At 49.8% G+C, this 6,555-nt stretch overlaps 1 pseudogene; it reads right to left on the minus strand.

The window, feature by feature from the left end:
* Window positions 1-1,926: 1,926 nt before the first annotated feature.
* Window positions 1,927-2,135, minus strand: LOC140427566 (U2 spliceosomal RNA; annotated as a pseudogene).
* Window positions 2,136-6,555: the final 4,420 nt, after the last annotated feature.

Here is a 6,555-nt window from a genome sequence, read left to right on the forward strand (position 1 = left end):
TCTATATTCCCGCCGCTTGTCAGTGGGATTTCCCATTGTAACGCCGCAGGGAATCCTACTGGCAGGGGTGCATTGCCGGCGGGAAAATTGAATGGCAACGACCGGAGGATTTCAGCCCCTGTCATCATGACCAGCACAAAATAACAACCATTCGTTTGCAGCGTCCATCACATTTTTCCCGTGTTTTGAAATCCGGAACAGCGCCTGCTTCAACGTCAACCGGGACGGGTTGTCTCTCCTGCCGTGATTCAGATTCACGGCCAGTACCTCAGTGGGAGCTGGGACTGTTGGCGCGGCAGCAAAGTAGTTTATTCATGGTGAGCAAGACAGGAAGGGTGACTGCACCTTCGGAAGTTTAATCAATTTAAAGAAATAATAACCGGTCCCGTGTCCATTTCAAAAGTTTACAAATATGGGCTGTCGCAGTGCTTTTCTTTAAGAACAGAGGGCCAGCAGTTTGGGATTCATTAAAAGAGCAGAGCAACTTGAAAACTTCGTTTTTAAAAAAATAAACAAGCCAGAAAGACAGTGCAAGTCCACAGAGCATAGAAGTCTTATTCAGTCTGAAATGGTCTTTCTTCTACTTTCAGTTTCCCTGGTCTGAAATGAAGCCAAGGATTTTCACGACCTGTTGAGAGACACTGCGTGAAACTACTTGTGATAAGTCACATCCTGTTCTGTGCCAACCATGCAAGGACATCTTTAATCAGCCTGACGGTCCTGTCTAACATATTTAATAAGAAATGTAAACATAAAAAATAGGTTGCTCAGCACAGCCGAAGCACGTAACTTCATAGTCCTTAATTCACACTGCTCCGCAACATTCCCTGATTTACACTGTATCCACAACGTTCTCTACACGGCTCCAAAACATTCCCTAATTTGCACTGTGTCCACAACATTCCCTGATTTACACTGTGAAATGAATGAAATGAAAATCGCTTATTGTCACAAGTAGGCTTCAAATTAAGTTACTGTGAAAAGCCCCTAGTCGCCACATTCCGGCACCTGTTCGGGGAGGCTGGTACGGGAATTGAACTGTGCTGCTGGCCTGCCTTGGTCTGCTTTAAAAGCCAGTGATTTAGCCCTGTGCTAAACCAGCCCCTGATGTATCCACAACATTCCCTGATTTGCCCTGCATCCACAACATTCCCTACAAGGCTCTGCAACATTCCCTACATGGTTCCACAACATTCCCTGATCTACACTGTGTCCGCAACATTCCCTACACGGTTCCACAACATTCCCTGATTTACACTGTATCCACAACATTCCCTACACCGTTCCACAACATTCCCTGATTTACACTGTATCCACAACATTCCCTACACCGTTCCACAACATTCCCTGATTTACACTGTATCCACAACATTCCCCACACAGCTCTGCATCATTCCCTGTTTTGCACTGTATGCACAACATTCCCTATATGGTTCTGTGATCCAGATCCGCACATTTAAATGAGCCTTTGCAGAATACTCCCGGCGCCAGTGACCTAATGGCCACACCTGAGAGACCTCGCCAGGACGCCATTTAGTATTGGTTTCCACAAACTTGGATCAGTTGTAATGGCACCTAGAGGGTGGGGGGGGGGGGGCTCTTATAGGCCATTTGAAACCTCCAGGTGCTCAGGAACAGGGCAGTGTGGCACCCTGGCACTACCTCTGGCACCCGGGCACCTTGCCACTGCCAGCCCGGCATCCTGGCAGTGCCACCTGTACACTGCAAGGATGCCCGGTTAGCACTGATAGTCTGGCATGGGCACTGCCAGGGTGTCAGCCTGGGGGGTGGTGAAACGATCAGGGCAACCAGACAAAATGGCAAAATGGCGTCTCGCTCTGTGAAGAATGATTCTAAGTGCGGCCTCGGTAGAGAGAAACTCCCCGAGGACAAAAAAAAGCACAAAAGTACTGTTAAATAGCGAGTTTTTTAAAAATCCATTACTTTATCAGAGCTACAAAGCCAGGGCTCCGAGTGTGGATCGGGGGGAACTCCTAATCCAGCTCCTTGCCTGCTCCAAAAACCAATTTAAATTGAATCCAATTCATGGTCTCCACAAGAGAGACATAGCAGATCTGAGCCAAAAGGCAGAGCAGATACTACACTTGATCTTAGCCAAAAGGCCAAGTTACGTTGATGAAATCTGAACCTCTCCGCTATGATTAATGGTTTGCGCGAGAAGTATTCTTCAAACGTCTTTATTAATTCTCTTAAGTTTATGCACCAAGTTTTGCAGGGTGGACACAACATTGTAATTGGGTGAAGGTTTTCCATCCTATTACACTCAAGAAAATTACTCCTTTCGTGCGGTATCCTGTTTACAGCAACTAGTGATGGAGTCTCTCGTCATATGAACTCCATGATTCCACATTCTCCTCTAATGGTTCCAAGGCTCCACCTTTTCCTGGCATTAGTTACCTGCACTTAAGGTGTAGTACTTTCTTTAACTTTTTCTCCCCTTTAATTTATTTTTCTTCCAATTTACTTTGTATTATTTCTTTTTTGTGTCTTTATAAATGTTCTTTTTCTTGTTGGACTGTGGCTTTCAGAAAATCTTTTATTTTTGCAAACACCAATCTGTTTAAAAATCAGAATATTTGAGCTGTAATCTTGGTAACTATCGCATTATTTTTCCTGATTGAGCAATTGCTTTGCCCATAAGTAGGTCGCTCCCTGTCCAAGATCCAGGATGGTTCAATATTGCAGCCAATCACATGAGAAGGCGCACAGCGGGAAAAAACTCCCCAGCTCGAATCTACCAGGATAACAATTGACGTTCTGGCAGTATTTTATTTTCCTTTTCCCGCCTCTGACACTCCGAGCGCCGCGTTCTCAGAAAAAGAAAATTCTAGAAACGGTCTTGAGTGTTTTCCAGCACTTTTAAAATTAATATGCTCTTTTAGCAAGGCTAAAAACTCTGGGTGGAATTCTCCAACCGCACACCAGGCCGGAGAATCGCCGGGGGGGGGGGGGCGGCGTGAATCCTGCCCCGACGTCGGCTGCCGGATTCTCCGGCGCCAGATTTTCACGAGTCCCGCCCCCGCCCGTCAGCGGCTGCCCAGGCAATTCTCCAGCCCGCAATGGGCCGAGTGGCCACCTGTCTTCGGCAGGTCTCTCCGGCGTAAAATACACCAGGTCTGTACCGGCAGGACCTGGCTCTGCGAGCGGCCTGCGGAGTCCTTGGGGGGGGGGGGAGGAAGGGGGTCACATGAGGAGCTGGCCCCGGGGGCCCCCCCGGTGGCCTGGCACACGATCGGGGCCCACCGATCCGTGGGCGGGCCTGTGCCGTGGGGGCACTCTTTCTCTCCGCGCCGGCCGGTGTCACAGTCCGCCATGGCCGGCACGGAGAAGAACCCCCCTGCGCATGCGCTGGCTCCTGCACATTCGCCAACTTGTGCCGGCCAGCGGAGGCCCTTCGCGCCGGCTGGCACGGCGCCAACCCCGCCGGCGCCAGCCTAGCCCCTGAAGGTGCGGAGGATTCTGCACCTTCCCGGCGGCCCAACGCCAGAATGGTTCACGCCACTCCTCAGCACCGGTACGGCCCGCCCCGCCAGTTAGGGGAGAATCCCGCCCCCTGTTCCCAATGGCCAGTTTCACCGCACATCTGTGAAAGGCCGAGTGGTCTCCCGGAAATCGATCTCCGCCTCGAGGTCCAGGTCTGAGATGGTTGTTTTTTCTGACTATTTCACTGGGAAAAAATCCTCGTCGCCAGCATTGTCTTTTTACTGCTATGTTTGTGGTGGGTTTACTTACAGTATAGACGAAGGATAACAGGTTGACACAGCATAGGCTATTTAACCAGTAGTCAGAGTTATGATAATAATATTTATTATTGTCAAAAGTAGGCTTACATTACACTGCAATTAAGTTATTGTGCCTGTTCGGATCACTGAGAGAGAATTCATAATGTTCAATTCACCTAACAAGCACGTCTTTCGGGACTTGTGGTAGGAAACCGGAGCACCCGGAGGAAACCCACGCAGACACGAGGAGAACGTACAGACTCCGCACAGACAGTGACCCAAGCCAGGAATCGAACCTGGCACCCTGGCACTGTGAAGCAACAATGCTAACCACTGTGCTACCATGCCACCCATAAAAGATGTTGCTTGCTCACAGTCTGATGGTGGAAGAGAGGGAAATCTCCCAAGTGCCTGTGGTGATGTCACTACGTATCACATGACATACTATACAGAAGGACATTGGTTGCAATACATAACAACCAGGCATGCCCAAATCATTATCACTCGCTTACAGACAGTGTGGCCGGGATTCTCCGAAATCCCGGCCAAGTGTTGACGCCGGCGTAAATACCGGAGTGGTGTAGTCCGGCATCAACGGACCTCCTGGCCCAGCAATTCACCGTTTTTTAGGTGGCTAGCACGGCGCCGGGTTGCTGCGCGCTGCTCCGGTGCTGAAAGGCGGCCCTGCATGGCTGGCGCGAGTCCGCGCATACGCGCCATGGCCTGCGGGGGTCCGCGCATACGCGCCATGGCCGGCGCAAACTGCACATGCGAGCGATGGCCGGCTCCACGCCCGTGCGGAGCAGCATGTCGGGGAGCTAATAGCGGGTCCGCGCGGAGGAGGTAGGCCCCCTCCAGATTGTGGCTGCCCACCGATCGGAAGTCCCCGATCTCGGGCCTGGACCGTGCGGACGCCCCCCCTGGAGTGAAATCCCCCCCCGGCCCCCCACTAGGACGTCCACAGCGGCGACGGGTCCGAGCTCCCGCCGGGTAGTACCAGGTTTGAACCACACCGGCGGAACTCAGCAGGAGTTCGGCCTGTCGCCCGCGGAGAATTGGCGAGGGGCCTATTTCAGCGGCCCCCGACCTGTGGCGCGGCGAACGCACAGGTGTCGCCGGAGAATCGGTGGGCCGGCGTCGGAGAGGCGTGGCGGGAATTTCCCATGCCCCCGGCGATTCTCCGACCTCGTCGCGGGCTCGGAGAATCCCGGCCTGTAACTCTCTCTTCTCTCTGTTGAAACAATGGATCCCACACTTTGAAGGGTTTGCCACCAGCATCAGTTTGAAAAAGTTATTTTTACCGGGCCTGTGTTTCCTGCGGTCTCTTTAAGCAGGATTATTAAATTATGGGTGTAAGGAGGCCCACTTTGAAACTGAACAAATCCTCATGGACATGGGTCCACTGGGTTAAACTAACTAACTGAAGTATTGAATTTTAAAAAAAAACAGAACATACTGGAAATGGTCAGCAGGTCAGGCAGCCCCTGTGGAGAGAGAAGTTCAGGTCACTGACCTTTCATCAGAACAGGAAGATGTTAGAGATGAACAACTTTTAAGTAAACACATAGCCAAGTAAATATAGAGTCAAAAAGGAGTTGGGGGTGGGGTATAGCGAGCGTGGGAAAGAACAAAATGGAAAGACCTATTATTAAGGGTCGAGGGCAGGAGTAGTTAATTGACAAAGTGAAGATGGTGCAAGGTGAAAGTAGATGATTTTGCAACAAGTGATAGAAGTGAATTAATGGGTCCAGGTGAGTTTTTTTTCCAAAACTCCTTCAAGAGATTTGTTGCCGCTCCTAATTACCCATGAATTGAACATTTCAGAGGACAGTTTAGAGTCACGTGTAAAGGAACACAGGACTATAAATGGGCCATTCAGCCCCTCCAGCCTGTCCCGCTATTTTTTTGTTTAAGCATAACATCTGTGTCTTTCTACTCCAGTCCTCTAGATATAAAGCCAAGCGTTCCATAAGGCCATAAGACACAGGAGCAGAATTAGGCCACTTGGCCCATCGAGTCTGCTCCGCCATTCAATCATGACTGATATTTTCTCATCCCCATTCTTCCGCCTTCTCCCCATAACCCCTGATCCCCTTAATAAGACCATAAGACATAGGAGCAGAGGCTTCGTGAGCCTTTTGATTACTAACTGCACTTCTTTGTGGCATTTAAAAGACCTATGCACATGAACCCCCAAGTTTCTTTGGACATGCACTGTACCCAACCTCTTTCCATTTAGAAAGCACTCTGGTCTGTCCTTTTTTGGTCCAAAATGGATGCCCTCACACTTGCTGCCTTTGAATTCCATCAGCCACAATTTTGCCCATTCACCTAGTCTGTCAATATCTCCTCGCAATTTTATGCTATCATCTAGGCTGTCTGCAATGCCACGTAACTTTGTATCATCAGCAAATTTGGATATATGACTATCCATGCCATCATCCAAGTCATTAACTAATATTGTGAATAGTTGAGGCCCCAACACAGATCCCTGTGGTACACCACGAGTCACCTCCTGCCAATTAGAGAAAATTACCCATTATCTCCACTCTCTGCCACCTGCCACTCAACCAATTTCCTAACCATGTCAATAATTTGCCCTCTGATGCACTAAGCGTCAAGAACCACAAAGACATGTGAGACTTTAACTAAGGCTTTAATACACTACATAGGAAGCTTACCCGACACAGACAACCCCAGACAGAATGGGTCCGGTCTCAGAAGTTGGGTCTTATACTTAACTCCCGGGGGAGTGGATAAGGCGGAGCTCTCCGTGGTCAGGTCAGGTTACATACAGGTGACTGAACCTCTA

This window comes from Scyliorhinus torazame, chromosome 7 (genome assembly GCF_047496885.1).
Source record: "Scyliorhinus torazame isolate Kashiwa2021f chromosome 7, sScyTor2.1, whole genome shotgun sequence".
NCBI classification, from domain to species: Eukaryota; Metazoa; Chordata; class Chondrichthyes; order Carcharhiniformes; family Scyliorhinidae; genus Scyliorhinus; species Scyliorhinus torazame.